Raw genomic sequence first — 24,581 nt, 5'->3', positions numbered from 1 at the left:
GTGCAACATGACACATGCCATGATGATCTTGGACACCTTCTCATGTCCGTACAGGAGTGCCCCACCCGACCTGCTGAGGCAACGAAACCGTGCCTTCAAAAGGCCAAATGCCTGCTCGATCACCACACGGGTCCGGGTATGTGCACGATTCTAGTCCTCTTCGTGCCTGTTCTGCGGGTTCCGGACAGGGGTAAGGAGCCACTTCTTCAAGGGATAGCCTGCATCACCTGCATGGGTGCAACAATGGTTATGTGTAAGTGATTTAATCAAATGGAACCTGTACCTATGACACAAAAGCATGCATTGATCTACTGTGCTCATCCACATATACCTCCATGAATTGAGCTAATCAAACTAACTGCAATGTGAGAAGTCACATGATCGACAGGTGTGCGTAGCATCGTCTAGTGGATGCAGGGGTGTCCTATTCCTTGTGAGTGTTCATGCACTGTTGTTGCCCACGGCAGCTGTCGCCATGATCTAGGTGATGTGTAGTTAATGGTATGCTTTGATCCTGTCAACGTTGAAGCCAGACTCTTGATGATCTGCCATTCCACGCTTGATGTCCCCATGCTGGCATGCTGTACTTCTGTGGTAGTGTACGAGTGAAATTCTGTATATTGGCTTAATGTGATTGCTTTGTACGCACTAATGGACGCATGTCCGTTGTCATGCTGTTCATCGGTCATCTGCATTGGCCATACTAACAGCATGTCGCTGCATTGTGTTGCAGGCGCTATGGTCTGATTATGTGCAGTGTACATGTGGATGGCTATGGAATGGTTGCAGTGCTGGCTTGTTGTCATTGTTGTGCAACTTGCGTCTTGCATTTTGGTTTCAGGTGTCAGGTCCATCTGGCCTGCTTTGGGGCACAGTGTATTGGAGTATGGGCATTGTTCATTCTCTCACCTAATCTCAGCCAGGTGAAGTATGCATCCCCCCGCCCCATCTCAGCCAGGTGAAGTATGCATCTCCCCCCATCTCAGCCAGTTGAAGTATGCATCTCTCCCTCCCATCTCAGCTAGGTGAAGTATGCATCTCCCCCCCCATCTCAGCCAGGTGAAGTATGCATCCCCCCATCTCAGCCAGGTGCAGTATGCATCTCCCCCCCATTCATCTCCCCACATCACACTGCCATGTGCTTGCCATGCAACTCACTGAGTAGCCAGGAACGTTGTCCTGCATGTCGCTCCATGTAGCGTGGTATCGTAGAGTTCCGCAGAACCATTGAATCATGGGTTGATCTGGGAAATCGGGCACAACAATGTGTGATGATCTTGTTTGAGTCACATACCATTTGCACGTTGATTGAGTGGTATTGCTTGTGGTTTCGGTACGTGGGACCACCAATTCCACATGGGTGCAGTCGAGGGCACCGATGCAACTTGGGATGCCAGCCAGTGAATGGAAGCCAACTTTGGTGTTTGAGATCTCCTGGGCAGTCCGTGGTAGGGATATGTGGTCGCTTGTGTGCTTCAGGAGGGCATTGAGCACTTGGTTCAGCATGCGTGAGAATAATGGTTGTGATATGCCATGCATCCGCCCTACAGTGTGCTGCTAGGTGCCTGTGGCCAGGAAGTGGAGCACAGACACCACCTTAAGTAGAGGGGGTACGGTGGTACAGATGTCTATGCGGCTGACAATGTCGTTGTGTATCATGTCCATAATGGTGGTGATGGTGTCCCGGTCCAGACGGTACAGGGTGTGGATCTGCTCAGGGGTTAGGTTGAATGGACTGGCTCTGATTCGAGCGATTGGGGGCTGCCTCAGTGGTACGACTGCCTGCACTGGTGGGGCATGCTGTGCCTGTCTCACCCTCCTTCTCCTCCTGCGTCTCCTCTGTGCTGCCTGTTGTTGTTGTTGTTGTTGCTGGTGTAGCAATGCAAGCATGTCCTCCAGACTTGTGATGTTCTCCTGTTTACGCCATGCCGCTAATGCCGGCATGTACGCTCGCGTGCCCGCGCCCATGCCGCTGTTAGAGGCACCGTTATTTACGGTGCCGCTAATAGCGGGTTGGCGGGTCGTAATAGCCCGGAGCGGTTAACGATGCCGGTAATCCTTTACCGGCATCGTTTGCACCTTACCTCCTACCTCGTAATGAGGCCCATGGTCAATATTGTGATATGATCAACAGTGGCAGTTTATATCAATAGCGAATATTATAACTAACAATGATCAATATATTTAAAGTAGAATTTGAACAGAAGTATGCAGTGTGAATGCAGATCACAGACTGTAATTGAAAACCCTGAGAAAGTCAAACAAGCGCTTATGCGTTCAGCCTGGATCAAAACAAGAGCACTGATTAGTAATTTAAAAAGGATCAAACATTTTCCATTATGTGAGAAATCAAGTTAATTTGTGTTACCATACATCAGAAGGTTCCCCATCTCCCAGTGGTGTAATGAGTTGTTACGATTTCAATTAGGTCTGACAAAAACCAGTGAGACTGACCGAATTTCGAACAGATCTGAACCAATAGTGGGGGAATGTAATCTATGTGGATGTTCATCTACTTTAGTACTAAGAGAAAAACACTGTGCACCTTATGTGCATGATATTGCCTCACTCTCATTATCCATTGCATTATCCATTGCATTACTAACATTTTTGAATGAATTGAAATGTATAATGCTCTCACTATAATTCATCAAAATAAGGCAATGAAAAAGACTGCACTGAATCCTTGTGAATCCTCGTGATCTATGTATGATCTATGTATGATGATGTATTTCAATATTCTTTTTTTAAATTAGGTTTAGTAATGTGTAATTTTAATATGATACGCTTTCTTTTGTTGTTGTCTTATTATGCTTTGTATGAATTAATGTTATGAACTGGAAAACTTTATAAAATGATTTTGATAACATTTATTAAAAGTCCATTTGTGTGACTAAATGCACAATAAAAACATGTTTTTAACTTTAAAGTGACACAAATGTAATTGTTTGGTAGTGAAATAAAAAGTTGAATACTTTCTCTTGATATTAGAACAAGACATTTTTTGAAATACCAGAAAAAATCTTTTGTCAGTGATCTATACAAGTTATAATGATATAAGAGAAAAACATTAGATGTTAGCGGTCTCAGTTGTTGATCGTACAATGTATAAAGTGGAAACATACTCATTACTTGGATTACAAGGGCAAATTGTTGCTTGAAGTTCGTGCATATGGACCATCATCATTCGCAACACAGATCTTGTGTGTCAGACTGCGCTAAAGTCATGCATCTGGGTATCGCAGAGTAGTGGTGTGTCTTCTTTGGCTATGTAGGCCAAGCATTTTCTCTGCAACAGTAGTTCTCCACCACACCAAAGTTGGCATAACCTCACAACGATGCCAGGTATGCTAGGCACACCAGGTGGACACGTCTTCCATGTGACTGGGATCAGGCTTCGGTGATTGATCGTCACGCTTTTCATCTGATCCCCATCATTTTGACTTCTTTCTCTTACAACCATTTCCTCTTCTGAATATTCAGGCTCATACTGATAGGGCTGAATGTTTGCCATAGTTACTGAATATTGAAGAAGTATGAAATCAAAAGTGAGAAAAAAAATATTTTTGTTTTTATACAGTAACGAAATTACGTTTTACACTGCTCTGTGAAAGAAAAATAAGAGAAGGAACAGCAATGTTACAACATTCCATAGTGCAAAGACATGAATAATACGTACACACTTTGAAATCTCACATTGACACATGCGAAAAATAAGCCATGTAAATATAGAATTTAACATGGTTTGGTAAAGACATTTGTACATAATATAAAACATTTTTAAATAAAAAGTGATTACAGAGTTAATTCATTTTAGGTACTGTAAGTACCTGTTCTCAGTACGTCATTCATGGTAGATAGCGGAACAAAGCAAAATTAAGTAGGGAGGTTTGGTAATGAAAAATACTGACACAAATGAAAAAGAAACTCCAATGCTGTCTCATCAGAAAGGGTTTCTTTATACTTGTCGAGGAAAGAGGCGTCTTGACAATTCCATGGAGACACATCAATAGATCGTGCATAGAGGACGTGGACATGAGACGTGCTTTGGCATTGTGAAAAGGGGTGTAAGCGTCTAGTGATGTCAGCTTGAGGTGCAGGAGATCTGAATTACTGCTGCAACGGGCACTTGAACTTATGTAGATGGATCTACGTATATGTTTAGCACAAGATGGCGGTACCCAACTCATCAGTTACGCATGTGAAAATGTGAGAAAAATGAAGGTATGGTGAATGGGAATTGTTTTCACGATCAATCCAATTGATGTATGCTCAAAAATACATGTCCGATCAACTGGGCAAATGACATTTCTGAGTGAACTTCCCCTTTAAATATTCTTTCTGAGCTTTTTGATGGCAGCACCTACAAATGTGAGTCTATACATTAGAAATTGTGACCACACCACGCATATTAGACATTACATGGAATATGAGGGTATATTTATTCATATTGTCCTTATTGTATACGTTGCTTGGAAATAATGGGATTCGGATAAAAACAAGTAGAACACGCATAAACAAATTACCTGGAATATAGAGGGATATGTTGGGTCATAAGCCAAAGGCAAAACAGACAAATGGACATGGGTAGACAGGAAAAGAGGAAGTGCAATGATACAGGGAAAGAGGGTACGCACTGAGGGCAAGAGAGTATGGGTCTGGAGGTGGATATGGAGGATGTTTTGGTGGGATGGCACCATGATTTGGAGGTTTTGGCGGTTTTAGAGCACAGTGTTGGACATGTGCGAAGATCGGGCATTATGCACGGGGGTGTAGGAGCAGAGGGGCAACTAAGGATTGCAGCAACCCGGCCCAAGAGGTGGGCCTGCATTTCCCCTGCAATATTCTGCACAGACACAGCAAGAGCAGGGCAGATTTCACTATATATAGTAGCAACCCTTCTCACAAAATAACATGCAGCCACAGACGCAGCCAGAAATGCACCAGACATCAGAGCAGCAGATGCTCCAGATAAAGCACTGTAGCGACCACAAATACAGCAATCACTGAATCCATTACAAATCCAAATACAGTCTGGACAGTGGGAAAGGAATATATTGCCAGAAACTCCGGTACCCACGACAGGGGGTTTGACAGTGGTGGGAGGGAACCCCTTTACAAGAGCAAGGAGAAGCATTTGCTCACAATAGGACAGTCTGCAGAGAAACTTGATGTATCCAGTGCTATTAGTAATTCCCATCCCAGAAGAGGAACCTCGAGTGGGAGTTAGAACAGGAGATACAATGTTTTCTTTCTTGGTTGACACCAAAGCGACAAGATCTGTGTCAGGGAAGAAGGGCTTCAACTGTTACGAATGACAATGGATGCACAAGTGTCCTCTGGGGCTATGACAAAGGTTCCATTCACAGAAGAGCTACCTATAACAGTGGGCGAAGATACAATGGCTGTGCCATTACTGTATTCTCAAAAGACAATGGTTAATATATTGAGAAGAGATTTAATGAGTAAATTAAACATGACAATTAAATTTACTGGGAAGGGATAATATGTTCAATATCAGGCATTTATTATGCAAACGTGAGAAAGGTCCTACGAGCATTTCATGTCTGGAAAGCAACACACATTCTCAAGCAGGGAGTAGAGGAGTGCTGCCCCAGCTCTAGCTGCAGACAAGCCTGCTGGGCTCCACCGTAATGAAGAACCACACACAACCAAGATGGCCACTGCTGGAGCACTTGTCTTTACGCAGCCTCAAGGGTGTGCCCACCCCCGCAATGTATGCAATGGCCAGCCCATGATCACCATGCTCCGCATCTGTTTGCCGGAAGGCATTGCTGGCCCCAACCGAAGCCCACACTTAAGACCACCATGATCCCTGTCTGGCCCATTCTCAAGCAGGGAGCACAGGAGGGCCTCTCCCTTCCCTTGCCCTAGCAGCAGACAAGCCCTGTTGGGCTCCACCATAACGAAGAATCACACACGTCCAAGATGGCTGCTGCTGTAGTGCTTGTCTTCACAGGAGACTCTGCCTCGAGGGTGTACCCCCAACAATGTGCTGATTGGCCAGCCCACGATCACCATGCCCATCTTCTTGGTTGCTGGCGGGCATTGCCGGCCCCCACCTAAGGCCCGCACTTAAGGCCACCAACGATCCCTGTCTGGCCCTGTCCGGATCCTGACCGGGTAATGCCAGCTTGGTGGGTACTATGGTATGTACCTTATCCTGGATTGTCAATCTGGCTAACAGTTCCCTCTGTTCTACCAAGTTGGCTTCTGTCCCACCCTCATTCTTTCTACCTGACGCACTACCCAGCCTCACAAGGTCTGCACTCGATACTACCCTGTCCATCTCACCGTCGCCTGAGCCCATGATCTGGTCTCCCCATGGCATCCACTTTCGTAACTCACGCCTCTCAATCACCATAGCATTAAATCTACCTCTTGAAAGTAAACACCTCCTTACATCAAACTCTCATCAAGTCCAAGACTGGCCCCCATAGGATGTTGCTCATACAGTAACACCCGGTACCATCTCGTGCCTACCTCACCCCCAGCAGAATCTCAAATTGGAATGACTACATCCCCACCACATGTGTCTCTAAGCCTATGACTGGGCTCGCCACCTCTAACCCTCTCTCATTAACACTCATACCACCCCTGCCTTCATTTTCAAGAAGCTATGCCAGCTTCATTGTACTGATCATTTGCTAAGTCCCACCGATATGCAGAATCTAGGTAAGGTCTCAACACTGGAACGTAGCAACAATTCCATGACGTACAATAGCACTGCTTCAATGCCAACAACTGGTGCTGCAGTACTGCCAATGGTCACCATTGCCCACACGCCAAAGATTAAGACCTTAGTATTGCCATATTCCAGCATTGTTCCCATATCAATGTCAGAACTGCACCCTTATCAAATGCTACCCTTGCCACCATGCCAAATGTCAGCACTACAGCACAGCCAAATGCTATCTTTGCTGCAATGTCTAATGTTAGCAATGTACCTGTATCCATTCTAAATGTCAGCACTACAGCACAGCCACATGTTATCTCTGATGCAATGTCTAATGTCAGCTATGCTCCCGTGCCCAATGCCAAAGCACAGCCAAAGGTTATCTCTGATGCAATGTCTAATGTCAGCTATGCTCCTGCGCCAATACCAAAGCACAGCCAAATGTTATCTCTGATGCTGTGCCTAATGTCAGCTCTGGTCCTGTGCCCAATGCCAAAGCACAGCCAAATGTTATCTCTGATGCAATGTCTTATGTCAGCTATGCTCCCATACCCAATGCAAGTAACCTGGGCCTGTACAACATATGAACAACATCACCCTCATCACCCCACAGTGCTCACTCTCCAACGTCTCTGATAACCTCAACCTAGCCTTAACCAATGCCTGCTCGCTTACAGCACATGCCATTGATATTCACAACCTCCTATCTGTGAACAACTTAGATGCCCTAGCCATCACCGAAACCTGGTTGTAAACTGCATTTGGACCTGCACTTTCTCTCGCCCTCCCCACAGGATATACAATATTCAGAAGTGACAAACTAGACTCAAGAGTAGGTGGAGTGGCCCATATTGTCAAGGACCACCGGATCATTTGAAAAGTGCCTTCTGCTCTGAATAATAACTGTGACATCCTCTCACTCAAATGGTCCACCTCTCCCACCAACATGATCAATATTCACCTCATCTATTGCCTGCCTGGTCCCACCTTCACTTTCGGGGGATATCAACCTGGGCTTCAATGACCCCTGGACCGCCTGGCCACTTCACTAGCCACTGCTCTGACTGATGTTGGTTTTGACCAATGCATTTGCGGTTCTACTCATATCAAAGGTCATGTGCTGGACTGGCTTGCAGTCACAAATTGCCACAAAACCATAAACAACCAACTCTCCATACTCATGGTCAGAGCACCATGTGATCTCCGTCCCTCTCCCAGCATGCCCACGTAGTCAAATCTCTACAAGCCCTCCTCACCACTTTTGCCCGAAGCTCCCAAAAACTCCCACAAACTCCCACAAACTCACGAAGGAGAACCTCGCCCATTCCTTAGCACCTCAACCCTGACCAACTGGAGACTACAGACCCAGAGCTCCTAGAGCAACACTATGTCACTACCATCACCAATGCCATTGACACCATTACCCAATTAGTTGCTAAAAGAGCTAAACCAGCCATCCACACCAACATCTGGTACACCCCAGAACTCTCTACCCTCAGAGCAGAAAAAAGACTTGGTGAGTGAAGCTGGAGAAACAACCCCTCAGGATCTTCAATGCGTGCCTTCTCTACCCAGTCCAATATATATAAAAATTCAATTTTACATGCCAAGGCCGCATCCTTCAATACAAGTATTGCCAATGTCAATTCTGATTTGAAAGAACTTTTTGTCATTCTCAAAGAACTAGATGCTCCAATCCCCCAAGTCTCTATAATCCTCAAGGACTCGACTTCATGCAACTCCATACAGACCACCTTACTGCACAATATCCATATGTTGGAAGTGAAAATCTGGAATAAAATCTTGCATTTTGAAACAGCCCTTGCCCACTCACATGCCTATCAAAAAAAGCAAATATGCCCACTGTTCAGCTTTAGTAAGGTGACTACGCAAGAAACATGTCTCATCTTACTAAGCCTAAAGCCTTCCAGATGCAAAGGAGATATGTTCCCAGCAACTCTAATCAAAGATTGCTCCCTTGAACATGCCCCATTCATCACAGCCTTTATTAATTCCACCTTCAACTCAGGCATAGTAGTCACATGCCTTAAGGAAGCCTTGGTCCTCCCATTATTGAAGAAACCCACGCTTGACCCCACCATTGCAAATAACTACCAGCTTATCACCACCCTACTGTTCCTCCTTAAAGTTCTCAACAGAGCATCCTACCGACAAATTCAATGCCATCTAGAAACCAACCAATTCCTCGGTGACCTCCAATCGCACTTCCACCCTGGCCACAGTATGGAGTCTGCACTCTTGGACCTGAAAATCCAGCTGGACTCTATCAGAGAAGAAGGAAAGTTGGCTATGCTCCTTCTCCTTGATCTGTCGGCAGCCTTCGATTAATATCTTATGTCACAATTGCACCTCGGCTGCCGCCTTCTCACAGGAAGCTTCCTCCTGGATAACCTCCTTCATCAAAGGTAGAGATGTGAGGAAATTGGGACTGATTATGTATGATCGTGCTGGAAGGGATAAAAAAAACAATGAAATGCTGTTTGTGGGCCGTGGGGCCCAAAGTAGTTAAACTCCCATAACCACATGGGGTTTAGAGTGTCCCCGTGCATGCGCTGTGTCTTCTATAAAGACTGCTCCCGACCCGTGCTGCTTTTTGGTGATTTGGGGCATTGCAGGCACGGACTGGAGGAGAGTATGGCGGTGAACCGGAGGAATAGGGTCGAGAGAAGCTTGAGGCTGGAGGGCGTTGGAAGGAGAAAGTTAACATTATTGGCTGCGCATTACCTAGAAAGGAAATGTGGCAAAAGCATATTAACTCTGTATGAGGGCACGTGGAGAGAAGCAAGCCATGTTTGTTCGTTGCTGCTTTCTGCATGTACTCTGCTGAACCAAGAGGAGTTTTGAACTGTGGGGATCGTTCTTTGGCAGGATTTATGGAATTAGGAGAGCGGGGGAGCAAGCCTAGTGTCTATGTGCTCATGTTAGTCCTGTTGTACTCTTTGATAAATCCAGGTTATCACTGTAATCTAATGATTATGTTATGTATGTTGCTTCCCTTTCAAACCTTCTACCTATCCATTACACAAACCTCAACCCTCTATCCAGTTAGCCTAAACACCCCCTTCCCTATCCACAACATCTCCTTAATCCTCTTCCTCCCATTGGCTGCCTCGAGGTTACCTGTTATCACAAACCAGGAACCTGTCCCAACCAAAGTGGGAGGGGTCAACTACATTTGACTTCCATGGTCAGGATGGAGTTGTGAGATACTCCAAGTGTGTGACAGAGTGATGAAAGTCTTCTCCAACAGTGCCTATGCCTCCCCCTGCTCTATCTGCTGTAGGGTCACTCAAGGATCCTGTGTTTCGCTCATGCTCTATAACATTTTTACAAAGCCCCTCTTTGACTACCTGGACTCGCTCAGCATAGCTTATACTAACTATGCCGATGATGCACAGATTCTCCTCCCACACTCACGTACCTACCACATAGATCCCACCTCTCTCAGTTCTACTTATGCCACCATCCAAGCCTGGATGGTGACCCATGGCCTATGTCTCAACGATGAGAAAACTGAACTTCTCATTGTTGGTCCACCAGCTGCCCTAAAACACTTGACTCTCAATGCTCCTACTTCAACATCGACAGTTTTGTTTCATGATCCCTGTCTCCTCAGTAAAAACTCTAGTAGTATACCTTGATTCTACCCTCTCGCTAACACGCAAAGTAAGCACCATCTCCTCTGCAGCAGCCTACACACCAAAATCACTCAATGCCGCCAGAACCTTCCAATCAACTGACAACTGTCTAAACGTTTCCTGGGCAGTGGTAGGTGCTAGGCCCGACTACTGCAATGTCCTCTGTGCGTGTACCCAAACCCAGTAACTAAATAAACTCCAAACTATCCAAAATAATGGCCTACATGCTGCCCTCAATATTCCATGGTCAGATCACACTGGTGCCACCCATAACGCCACTCTCTAGCTACCTGTTAATGAAGGAATCATATTCAAGTCTCTCTCATTCATCCACAAATGTATTTCAAACTCAGCAACATCCTATCTGACCCAGAAAATCATCAAAGTTCAATCCAACACAGGCCAACAGGAACCCCATACTCCCATATGCTGGTCCAACCTAAATTCAAACAAGCCAAAGAAGGGCGATCTAGCTTCCTAGTTCTTGTCGCCAAGTATTGCAGCTCTCTCCCATATGCCCTGAGAGTTGGAGAATCATACTAGATCTTCTGCAAAGCCCAAAAAACTTGGCTATTCACTTAGTCGAATCTTCTCACCACTTTACTCCAGCTTTGTCGCTATCAATGCACCTTTAGAATAAGCTCATTATGACAACACCTGTACCTATGCTTTTGCTAGTTATAACTGTTAAAATGTACCTATACCTTTGCCCCTCCATGAGCCGTACGTAATGGGTAAAAGCCCCCTGATGCCTGCGGGTTTATGTGCGCTCTACAAATGGAAAATAAATAAATAAATAAATACATCAAATACATTACGAGGGATATCCTTACATTCAGAACTATTCCTTTATGGGGTACGGGTGTTGCTAAGGAACAGGATAAATTGTTACAAGTACCCACAGAGTTTTTGTTTAGAGAAGAAGTACCCACAAATATGGCAGAAAGGAAGGTCATAATTGTACATTTAAAAGCAGCAGTGGTGTGAGAGGACAGGGTAGTATTACACAGGACAGATGAGGAAGGTGTTTTCTGGTGCACAGCCATAGCACTGGATTCAACAGAGCAGTTGGGTGATATAACAGATGATGAGCCATTCAAGGACAATGATACAGATGATGAAGTTATTTTCAAAACGTCCATTCCAAATCAATTGCAAATACAGTACAGGGAAATACCTCAGATAATAATGTTGGCCAAAAAGGAACCATCTTTCTTGAAACAAGATTTTTCAAAATTTCCAGGCGTATTAAGGACTAGCGGACCTTATGATGTAGGCCTGCTGAAAGGGATTTGAGCAGTACAAATAAAATTGAAGGAGGAAGCAATGTTACGCCAAATTAAACAGTATCCCATGTCATACGAGGCAGACAAAGGCATTTATGAAATGATTGCCACCTTGATGCGACAGGGTATCGTTGTGCCATCTCAATCGCCATGCAACTCGGAGGTGTACCCTGTGAGAAAAGCAAAAAGAGGGTTTTGGAGATTCATACAAGATTTACACCCCTTAAACAATATTGTAGAGGCAGAACTTTACAGTTGTGCCAAGCTAGGCTACAATTCTGTGTACCATAACCCCAAAAGCCACACATTTTACAGTGATTGACCTAAAAAACACTTTCTTTTCCATTCCATTTCACAAAGACTGTCATTATATCACAGCTTTCACTTATCAAATGATCAGACTCCAACACACAAGACTGACACAGGGGTACTGTGAGTCCCCCAGTGTCTTTAACAGAGTGTTACAGATGGACTTGGGAAATGTACAAACACCTAGGATGATCATACAGTATGTTGATGATTTTAGTGTGCAGCACCAGATTCAGTAACGTTACTAACAGTATTGGCTGAGAAAGGATACAAGGTGGACAACGATAAATTGCAGGTTTGCCAGGAAGAAGTACTATATTTGTGCCAGATAATATCAAAGGTATAAAGGAGGGAGACATCTAACAGGGCAGAGGCAATTGAAAAAAAAACTTGTCCAGAAACAGTGAAAGAATTACAGCAATTCCTGAGGCTATGTAATTATTGTCGCGTGTGGGTCTTTCACTGCAACACATACGTTTGGCTCCTTTTATAATGATTGAAGGAAGCAAAGAAAGAGAAGAGCCCCATAATGTGGACAAGCAAGATGATTAATGCATTTGATTAACTGAAGCAAGCAATAAGTACAGCCCCTGTGTTAGGAATACCAGATTATAAGGAAGAATTTCATTTATTCTCACATTCAAATGCATACATGATGACAGCTGTCCTCTTGCAAAAAAACTTAATGGGGCACAAACCCTTGGCATATTGCAGTGGGATATTAGATTCAGTGATGACAGCATATGTTCCATATGAAGAAAAGGTGGCTGTAGCGGCCTTTGCAATAGAGAAAACATCTGCAATAAGGATGGGCTGTACAGTAACACTTTATGTGGAGCACGCTCTGTTTGAAAAATCATAGTCCACGCTCACTACACAGCAAACATCTGGATACAAGGTTATACTATCCAATCCATCAATAAACATTGTTATATGTCACACAGTGAATCCTGCGAGATTGATTGCTGAACTGGTAGACGGAGGAGATTGGGTTAATGACTGCTCTACATACACAGACATACATGCCGATGTACCCTTAGTGAAGGAAATAAAGATAGATGGGGAGAGGTGGTCTTCATTGATAGTTCATCGATGATAGATCAGAGCACTGGATTGAGTCCTTTAGGAGCAGCGGTGGCAAGGAGAAGGGGTGATGATTTTGAGATTGTGGCATGCATCAGATCACTTTTCTGCGCAGGCAACTGAGGTAGTAGCAATGATATTAGCATTCGAAGAGCAAGAGGACCAAGCAGTGATGATGTATGCTGACTCCAACTACATGACATCTACAGTACACTCAGGACTGTCTGTGGTAGAGAAGGACTGGCTTTCAGCACGCAAAGGCCACACCAGTACAGCATGCTCCATTATTAGGAAGATTGCTAGAATCAGTGGCATATCCCACAAGGGCTGCCATGGAGAAGTTTGCAGCTCATATTAAGGACATAAACTTAATTTCCCATGATAACGAACCAGCAGATTTAGAAGAAGAAAGAGCAGCATATTTCACGCAAACAGCAGAGATAACAATTGACCCACAGAAACTGATGCTTAACATGTAAATAAATGAGGGCTATAATGCATTATCATTGACAGAAATAGTGGAACTGCAGGGTTGCACACCACAGATGGAGCATGATCTATGGATAAAGCAGAGATGCTCATTATTCCTCACCAGCCTAGTGTGGTGACAGAACAGCACAGGGAACCCTAAAATGCCCCTCAAATTACTTACATAAGCATTAGAACAGTTACACTACCAAGCACACGCCACAAAGGGATATGTAGCAGCAGATGTTTCAGAACATTGGTTTGTCCCAACCCTGCATGAACACATTGTGATCTTTATTGTCAATTATAACACATGTCAGCAATATACTACTAGGCACACTTTGAGAATGGTGAGAAGAACAATACCCCGCCCTACAAGCTCATTTCGGCATTTGTTGATATGCTCCAAAGTTGTAATAGTTACCAATACAGGATCATGGTGGTGTATCCTTTTTCAAGCCAGCTGCTAAGTTCGTTCTATGTCAGGTGTTTCTCCGATGGGGAGTGTGCAATGTGCTGCGGCCAGATAACGTACCACACTTTGCAAATGAGCTATGTTCAGAAATTACATCCCTGCTTGGCATCAAGCACATTCTTTGTTCTGCTTATCAGCCCCAGGCCAATGGTGTTGTGGAATATCTAAACAGCCTTTTGAAGCAACACATTGCAAAACTGAAAGATACATTAAACAAAAATTGGTTGCACTGCCTTCGCCTGGCTCTTTTTGTCCTACACAATCAGCCAGGCTCAGACTACCATCTCATGCCCCATGAAATAGTGATGGGCAGAAGAATGCATGTCACCATTGTCCGTCCCATGCATGCTCAGTTTGATACAGTTCTGTGACTGTGATAGGTGATGAAATGCACAATTATTTAACTACCATGAATAAATGTTTGAAATGTATTTCTCAAAAGATATAGGTGTGGCAGGGGGACCAAGCAGCAACCAATGACATCAGAGAGAGAGAGTTGTAGATGTAAATGCTATACTACCCCCTCTTTGCAATTGCTCCCAGGTGATTTAATATATGTGCAGGATTTCATCTGCAAGTGTCACAAGCCATGATTTGAGGTCACATATTGGGCCTCATTACAACCTTGGTGCTAAGTGCACCAACTTTACCACCATGGTGTAAACTCCGTTTACACCATGGTGGATGGCGGATTTACCGCCCCATTCCAAGGTGAGTGGGGCGGTAAATCCCCATTTCCCATTTTCCCTTCCCCATTCCCATTTTTGCCCCATAGGGCATAATGGGAGTGGGGAAGGCGCTAATTACGCCGCCGTAAATTACGGCGGCGTAATTAGCACCATGGCAGGTTAGCGCCATGGATTTTAACGCCTGCTAAACGCAGGCGTTAAAATCAGAATCAGGCGTTAAGGGTTATCGGTGGCGTTAACCCTTAACGCCTGAGTTGTAATGAGGCCCATTCTGTCCAGTATGCCACCCCCACTGTAGTAAAGGTGCATGAAAAGAAAGTGTGGGTGCATATAGGTGATGTCAAATAATAAATTGGCACGGCCCCCCTGTTGAACGAAGAGGAGCCAGAAGAAGAGGGAGAAGAGCTAACCAGACCCCGGATGAGAGCAAGAGTGAAAGCTGACTAGCAGCGTGACACATGATGCCACCCTACCGAACAATGTACTTTGCAAGAGCTAAATACTCTATATGCTTAATAGCTCAACATGTGAAGAGAAAGAGATATCAGGAGAAGATGGACTCTACTAGTATCATGAATGGCACTTTTTTCTTTTCCTTTGATTTTTTTTGTTCGCCTATTCAATGGCAGCATGATTTTTCAGTGATAATGTTACCAATGTAGCTGGTAACATAAATGAACGAATGACACAAGTTAGGCGAGAAGTGGTTAATGAAAAATATATCCTGAGACAACATTTTCAAGGTTATACACAGAAAATAAACAACCTTCGGTACAGGCATATGACTAAAGTGGGATGGGAGAAATCGGATGAAAACTGCTTAATCTGCTTGCTCCTTCAATACGCTTTGAGTGTCTCCAGATTGTCTGTGGCTGAGGAAAGAACAGTAAACAGGGCACATTGTAACTCACATTGCATAATGCAAAACAAGGGGGCAATTGCAGGGAAGTTTGGCTTTCTTAAAATGGGTGACGAAAGCAGACACCCTTTATGAAGGTAACTTTATAAAGGAAAAGACAATGGTGAATAAAGTGATGAAATATACACTGTCAGGGCCACAAAGGGGTCAAGTAACAGTAAGTGAACAACCAATGTTGAAATGTACTGACTATCAAGGAAAAGAGATACAATTTTGCCGGGACAGACCACAGTTACACATAGCTAGAGAGGTGTTTGCTTCTTGGGGTTGGATAGAAGGGATAATGGGGTGTAGAACAGAGGCGCTTCTAGGATTTTCGTGGTATCCTGGAGAAAATGCTAATAAAAAGTTGCCCAATGGAAAAACTCTGCAAGATTGTCAACCTGGGTGGAGGGCCAGTGCATATTACAAGGTTATAAAATCCATTGCTGTGTTTTAGAAAAAATGGCACAGTGCAAATAGGGAACAATGTAGTATGCAAATGCATCATGGATGTGCCAGGCATGAAAGTAGGTGCAGTAGTACAAATGGAGTACTATTTGACCTGTGGTTCACAGACTTATATGCTGCTTCCACCAAATTGGGGTGGCATCTGTTCACTAGCAGTGTTACATGCACTGGCACTGGTGGAGCACCAACGTGATGGGGTAAAAATATTAGACTACCCTATCATAAAAAGAAAAGATACAAAAGACCACAACACACAAAACAAGACAATTATTTCTCAAAGGTATCTAACGACGCACTTGATGCTATCCCATCTGAACACAGGCTGTTTAGCAAGGAATCTGTGTTCTTTTCATGGCTTCTTGTCCCTGGCTTGCAATCAGCAGCAAATGCCAAAAGGTTGTACATAAGTAGATGGGAGTTACAGCTGGCCATAAATGTCACCGAAAAGGGTCTCAAAGCAATTGAGGAGGAGCTAAGAGCTATTAGATTGATAGAATAATTGCCAATATGATTGACCACTCTGGAGATTAATAGCCTCACTGGGAACAGAGCATTGCCTACGTGAGAGCGGTGTCACTAAGATGATGCTTAGGGAATACAGCATATGAGACGGAGTGATCCATATAATCAATATGTTGCATTATGCATAGATAATAGAATGAGACTTCAGGCAATGGAATTAATTGAGGGGTGTCTATGTGTGTATCAGCAGTGAACAGTTTTCGATTTTAATAAGGGCAATCAGTGAAATATAGCATTAAGATTATCTATGTTCCAGTCCTCTCTAAGTGAGGAAGATGGCCCTTATGCTATTAAAGGTCCTGGGTCAATTCATAGGAGGATTTACATTGTTCGGATTAGTCTGAAACACTAATTTAAGATGACCACTGTGCACGTCACGCCGCAGCCGACTTCCCTTGGGCTGTTGCCATATCAGCACAGGCACCTCTTATAAAAGGGTGCGGGGTACCAAACTGGCTAACCAGTTGGATGCCTCATTGTCCGTATGCAGAACACATCAAGTGCCATTAACGAGTGGGTAATCTTAGCATTGGACCAGTTGTAAACTGTTGTGTTATCAAAAACCCCACATGAGCTTGGAACAGCATTGACGGCTTTGCTTGCTAACACGAGTTGCCGTGCTTGCAGCATTCAACCTTGTGGACACGAGAACAGAAGAGTTTCCCGACTAGTGATACCGTCTGGTAAGGTGGGTGCCTGTCAAGAAAATTATGCTAAGCTCTAGATATCAAGATACACACAGAATGATTTCAATGTTCATCTTGTTTTTAGGAACAAAGGGAACAGTGTGGAGTAAATATTAATTAGAGGTCAGTGGGCCTCATTCCGAGTCGGGCGGTAAGGGTTAACGGTCACCGGTAACGAGACCTGTGCCGTTAAACCCTTACCGCCCTATTCCGAGTTCCCTTTGCGGGTTGGAACTTAACACCTGCTTTTTGCACGCGTTAAAAAACCAACCCGCAAAGGTACCTTGGAGCTAATTACGGCACCGTAATTTACGGTGCCGTAATTAGCACCTTCCCCATTCCCATTGAGCCCTATGGGGCAAAAATGGGAATGGGGAAGGGCCCATGGTGAATGGGGAATTACCGACCCCGCCAACCTTGGAATGGGGCGGTAATTCCGCCATCCACCATGGCGGAATCGGAGAGATAACGGCGTCAACCAAGGCGCTAATAGCGCCTTGGTTAACGCCAGGGTCGGAATGAGGCCCAGTGAGTTCTACGGTATTGTGAATGCAGCAGTTGATTGTTAATGAATTTAAGGGAGGAGTAGATAATTGAAAGAGTATCATTATTTTATCTTATAGGACAGTTTGAGATTGTAATTAATGTTACATCTTTGGAGCAGACTATGAATAAGCCTCTGAAGAAGGATACACTGATATCCAAAACGCATCAGGCTTTGGAAGTTATGTCCAGGGTGTTGGACATACGTATATGAGTTACAGTGAATGAACATATGTGAAACATTGAAAACTCTGGCAACACGCAAAGCTATACATTAGTTTGAAAGTCTGTTTATGTGAGATAATAACTGCTGTATAACGAGGGCTATACTCTGATTATTTATCCTGGAGTGTATTTAATATATATTTTGTTGAATGTCAATTTTTCTGAATTTAACTTCCAATTGATAGTGCATACAAAAAAGCATTTAATTTACAAAACATCGAATGAGAATGGTTAATTGGATGGTTATTTGAAAGAAACTATGGGGTTCCTGACGTTTTTGCCCCAAATAAAGTGCTCCAGGGTTACCCGTTGGTGACAGCGGGCATTTGTAGCTATTTGATCATAACTCTCCAAAATAGGTATGTCCTCGACCTTCTCACTGGCATGAAGGGAATCCTTTGTGGAAAAATTGGCTGATGCTGTTGCAAATTCACACCTGCGTAAAATGAGCAGAATGGGAGCTTGATAGAAGCAATAACTTCCCTGCAAAGTTAGCCCACAATAACAGTCCAGAAAAACTAGTGAAGCTGAAATGAGGATTGGTTTACGGCACTGTTCACATGGGTGCCTACTTGGTTAGGTAACACGTTTAAAATAATAATAGCAGTCCGGTATTTGTACTAACAGGTCTCTGCATTTTACAAATAATATAAGTACAGTGTAGGAAAACTGGGAAAAAGGTTGTAAAGTACCACATGATGACAGTGATAGTGGGTAAAGAAAATGTAGTAAACATTCACACTCTAGCAGAAGAACCACACCACATGCACGTCATTGGCAGACTATTTGGACCACCAGGCACCAGGTTTGAGTGCACTTTAGATCCAGAAAATTATACCCAGTACTGGGTCCGTTCTGAAAGAGATGGGTAGTGCTGCTTCATGACATATGGGCAAGAGAAGTACGTAGAACAAGGAGGTAGCTTGAGTGGGGTGCGTAAAATATGGATATCTATAGATGGATATGACAGAATGAAGGAAAATGTAGGTGTAGTCAATAAGTTGACCAGTGAGGGGAGTCTAATAATGGAGATGAGAGTTGCACCAGGTATGGCCATGTCTCCACCCATTCCCGAGTATGAACAAAAGTACAAGCTAAACCCTAGTGGTCATACAGTCACCATTAAGAGTAGAATAGGTTGTGCAACACAGGTAGGGCGCAAAGTAGTTTGCATTCACAGAAGTAGGAGGGTTTCAGAATACCCAGACAGGACTACACAAGTAGTATAGCCATGTGCAGGTGGGGAGAAATTATAGCATACACAGGCAGGGTATAATGAATGGCGGCATGCATGCAAAAGACACAAAGAACACTAACATGGTGGAGAATGAGCAGAAGTACCGCCATTACTCAGACCAAAACCTGCAAGGCCTCAATTCTGAAATACGACATCCTGACATAAAATTGCTTAACCCAATGTTCAGGCCTCATGAAGCTCAGACAGCAGCCCAGGCACCAAGGACCGTGAGTTCTGCTTAGAATTTAAAACCACACCAGATATCGTTTGCCAGGACACACAGCATGCACTTTTCAATGTTAATTAGTCTGGTTGGTAGCAGTGAGACCTAGAGAGAGATCCTTGAATGACTAGGGCAAGTAGCTACTGTGCCAATTGATCCCATAATAAACTAATACGTAATGCCCCAACTGGCTGCTGAAGGAAAGCACACACATGTAGCAGAAAATCCAACAAAAAGATGAAATTGATTTCTGAACAGTGGTCTTCTACCACATGATCTGAACAATGGTCATTTATTGCAGGCCCAATTAGATAGTGCACCTGCTATTTCCTTAGTGCATCCAGACATAAAGATGACACACACAAACTGACAGATAGGGCTTCAAGTCTGAGAACGAGAAGGGAGTAACTTTTATAAACTGGATCATAGTGGTTCATCCATCTCTCCTTCCTCACCATGTACCTTGGCACCGAATAAAGGTGCCCGAAGTCGAATTAGCAAATAGCTGGCCAATCAAACCCTGTTCTTCTTATTGACTAGTGTAGTAGAATGGCAACCAATTGCATGTCCGATTGAAATGTATCATTTGTAGAAGGTTGAACCTAGGAGGAGAAATTAGTTGTAGAAGAACCAATAGAAAAAGGTTCACTTATAGCTAACTATATGTTCTATACTCTACTAACAAATTGAGTGAAAGAGCAGATGTTTTTTAATGATGGATGCTAACTAGGACCTCAGCTATGATGATTACTTGGCTTAAAAACGTGTTGTTCCTAGTGCCATTTTGAGATTGCCTTTTGTATGCTCTCCCAGGGGCCATTTGTATTGGAATAAAGCTGGGTTTCGGCGTTCACCTGGAGTTACTCTGTTATTGAATTTTGTCTTCTTACTGATACATTTGGGCCTATCTTAACATACTACACTCAAGCAACATTAGAGAGGTTTTGCAGAAATTCTGGTTTGACAATCTTTTCCTTTGGTGGTGGACAGAAACCCCTGGACTATGCAAAGCATAACACAAACACATATTTTCTAATTCTCTATACTGTGAGGAACCATCTGGTGCTTAGCCAACCTCTGAACTTTAACTAGTTGGACAGGAGATTTTGGGGTATGCGGGTGTTTTGAGAAAGCTAGGTCTCCAGTATGTGTTCCTCTGAGTTATCTGAGTAGTGTGCATATGTGTGCATATGTGTGCATAGAACATTTTGACCTCATCCAGTTCCTGATCTATTTTTCCTTGCCTATTTGTGTAAATGTGGATACATTGATTAAAATATATATTTTCTGATTACTCATGCCCAAATGACTTGTGTGGTGGATGTTGGCTGACCAGGAGTGCACACATAAAAGGCTAAAAGGATGGTCCTTTGTTTTTACCCAGAATAAATATTGAGCTGGCATTTCTTGAAATCTCCCACTCATAGGAAAATGTAAGCAGGACAGGTGGGCCTGCGCATATATCCCTCTTGGTCCCCTGAGTGCAGGGATACCAAACATGTGTTGGTGCACATAGGGGGCCACATTACAGAACATTTTATTGGTGCAAATGCAATTAGCAGTAGGCCTAATGTTGCCCTTCTTAAAAAAGAATGTTCCTTCAATGTATGTTTGCACCAGGGCAAAGGACTATAGGATTAAGACCAACATTGTAACAGTGACAAAATAACTAAAATAATATGTTGTTTGTACTAGGGCAATGTTTGTCCTACCACTAATTGCAGTTGCATGTTACAAAGCTACGGCAGGACCACCTCAGGTTTCTGCCAGTACCTGCAGGTAGCCAATTTCTCCTGCATCTACAAATGCCTAGATGCTATGTTAAACCCCATATTTCTGTTTTATTTTGAGACAAAAAATCCAGAATTGTAACTAAAAGTAAAGAGTACTTATCTTCTGAATCAGCCCATTCTAATTGTGGTGTTCTTGGGTGGTGGACCTCTCTTTCCCTTACTGTCTGGCCAGGAGATGTTGGGGAACTTGGCATTGTAAGAAATGTCTTGCTGAAAACATACAACTGTCTCATTGAAAGACTCCAGGCTGGTGAGTTAAGTTAGAAGGAAAGAGGTCCATTGCCCTCTAATAATTAATTTGGGGTAGACTGAATCAGAAAATCCATGGTTTTGCTATCTTTACTAACAGGTCTGTTTTGTTTCTAAAGAAAAAGAAGACTGTTTGGAGGCTATTAAGGCTCTCCTGAGCACTTGCCCACATCATTGGAAAAGAAATAGATGAAATGATGGGACCTGGAAGGTGAGCGTTGGGAATCTCTATTTCCAGCCCTTTTCACAATGATCCTGGATTTTGCTGTTAGCGTGAAGGGTGGGGAGAGAAGTAGGCATAATCAGCCTTGTTGTTCTTGCCAGGTGGGACGGAAGCGAGGGAGTGAGAATGAAAGGGACTACCCATGACTTTCATTCCATACCCCCCTCCTTCTGCCACGTAAAGAAGGAAGATGACCAATGGAAGGGGCCAGAAAGTAGGCCATCTGGAAAACCTTGCAGATGCCCCTTCCTAACCTTTACCCAGTGATTACTGACTTTCTTTCTGGTAAATGCCAGCATGGAGGATGTGAGGATCTGCAGCCCCCGCCTTCTCCTTCTCCTCCATCCATCTGTTCCAATTGGGTGGGGGACCGTGACAGACCTTCAGAGTCCCCTGTGTGTGCTGACATCATCAGTGTTGTAATGGGCGGAGTACTAATGGCAATAAGCCCCTCGACTGCAGGCCATTACCGCCTACGGTAATGCCTCAAGGGCCTTCGTTAAGGCCCTCTCTGCACTCGGGCCTGTAACTATGGGCCCCGGGCCATTACCTTAGGCTGTAATGGCCTGTAGTCTCCGGGCTTATTGCCACAAAAAGCTTTGGTTCAAATGAGGAAATATATATACCAAGTTACAGCTCTATAGGCATGTTATTTATTGTTGCAGGTATGGTATTATGTTTACGGAAAATTGCCATGGTTGTTTATCATCTACATGTCTCTTTTGATGTGACAAAGCACACTTTGTTATTCACAGGATCACAAACGTTTTACTATAATTGTGGCCAAAGTGGTCCATATTCTAGCCTGTTATCTTTAGGCAAAGTTTCTCAACTGATTGCTGTAATTGAAGATGGAAAATAAAGCCTTTAACTGAAATCTGGAGGCTCACTGGAGAAAGTGAAAAGGAAGAACAAGATTCTGTTGCTACTGGGCATTAGGACCAGACCAGTGCATGGGAGAACACCAGTTCCAGTTACGGAGCAGTGCCATGGTACTCCAGCTGTAAGCTGAGCACTGGCAATTGGGGAATCACAGAAGAGCGAAAGCAGGTGGACACCTGGATATGCAGAAGAGTGGCTACAATGGGTGGACCTGGTCTACCGCAGAGCTCAGTCTGCATACTCCCTGATGGGCGAGGGAGGATCAGAACCATAATATTTCCATCGACTTGGTAATGCTGAATGTGACTCTTGTGCATCCACCTTAGGTATTAAGTTTCCTCTGTTCACAGTCTAGATAAATGGATTGTTTAAAACATTGCAACTGCATTATAAGAGCAAATCATGAAAAGCCTTAAGCCAGGCTTGATATTCGGAGACGAGACTGTTCAAGCCAATCCTAGCCCATCAGGTGTTTTCTCTTAGGGCAGCACTGGTTCTGAAGTTATGAAACAGCAACTGGTATAATGAAGTCTGTCTCAATTTTGGAACGAATGGCACAAAACATTGATCACACTCAAAATCTGCAACCTGCAAAACCTTAACATGCTCAATAAACAATGATGGTAAATTTACCAGTTCACTGTTCCTTTTATTGTCCGTTGGATGATGAACCACCCACCTGAGCCACCCTGTGAGGTGCCATGGGACAGACCGCAATTTGTAAACCTCTGTATGTTAGAGCAAGAATCCGGTGTTGCTGCCTTTGGTCTTGGGTATTGTCAAACTAGCGATTAAGCAGCCTAACACGCAGCATGAATGGATCAGTATAACTGAATGTTGCGCTCTTGGATACAAATACTTTTAATGTGCATATTTATGTACATACATTTCAAGGGTAACAATCTTGCCACAGCTTACTGCTGTAGAGTCACTGGCCATTTGAATTTTTTTTTTCCTGCAATAAGAGTTTGTCACCTCTACCTCCCCACTCCCCTGGGTTCTTGACACTTTCCAAAATGATGCCACCCAGTGATGTCAGCAGATATACATAAGTATTTTTTTTATATGTAATAACGTTTTATGTGATACCACTTTTATTAAGATTGCCATTAATGTTGTAATCCAATTGAAAAGTGGCCACAGGCCTGTTGATCTGTCTTCTTACCGCTGCTCCCTTCTCTGTAGCCTCGCCTCAGTGCCTTGGTTTCTACTCGGTCCTATTGAGGGAGGAAAAGTGGCACTGCGAAAAATAAGCCTTTGCTTGTACCTTAGGCTCAAGTATCTGCATACAATGTCAGAGCTTCACCATCAGTGCTGGTCGTGGGTGGGCTGCCAATCCAGTAGAGCTTCGACACAAGTTGTTTTTAGTTGAGGCATCCTCTTACTGATTTAGGGGCTCAGGCCAGCATTGAACAATTTAATAGTGTATCCCCTCTATCTTTATGGGAAATGTCAGGGCCATTTTAACAGTTTTGGGGGCCCAGGGCACAGACAGCCTTGCCCCCCCCGAAACCCATGTTGCCCCCCGAAACCCGTGTCCTACTCCCACTCCCTCCAAACACATGTCACCCCCCGCGACACGACACCCATGCCCCATCCATATCTCAAGTCTAATTCAACAGATACTCCTCTAAGCTTTAAATGGATTATCTAGTTGTTAATAAAATATAAACATTATACATCTGTGATCTGTTTCCCCAAGAGGATGCTATATTAAGGACATTTCACTTTGTTTGTTTCGAATAATATATTTTTTAAGAAAATAAAGGAAAAGGATTTCAAGCAAGCATTTATTAAACAAAATGAAAACCTAACAGTTTAACATGAACTTTTTTGCCTGTATGAATGTGTCCAAAGTACAAGCACTTGGAAAAACATGAAATAAATAAGGCAGTACAGAAATGACAAAAGCATGTAACAAAACATCAAAATTCACTTGGCATTTCAGTTCATGCCCGCATGG

Source organism: Ambystoma mexicanum, chromosome 8 (genome assembly GCF_040938575.1).
Source record: "Ambystoma mexicanum isolate Mex_15411 chromosome 8, UKY_AmexF1_1, whole genome shotgun sequence".
NCBI classification, from domain to species: Eukaryota; Metazoa; Chordata; class Amphibia; order Caudata; family Ambystomatidae; genus Ambystoma; species Ambystoma mexicanum.
Note: the sequence above shows the minus strand (reverse complement) of the source record.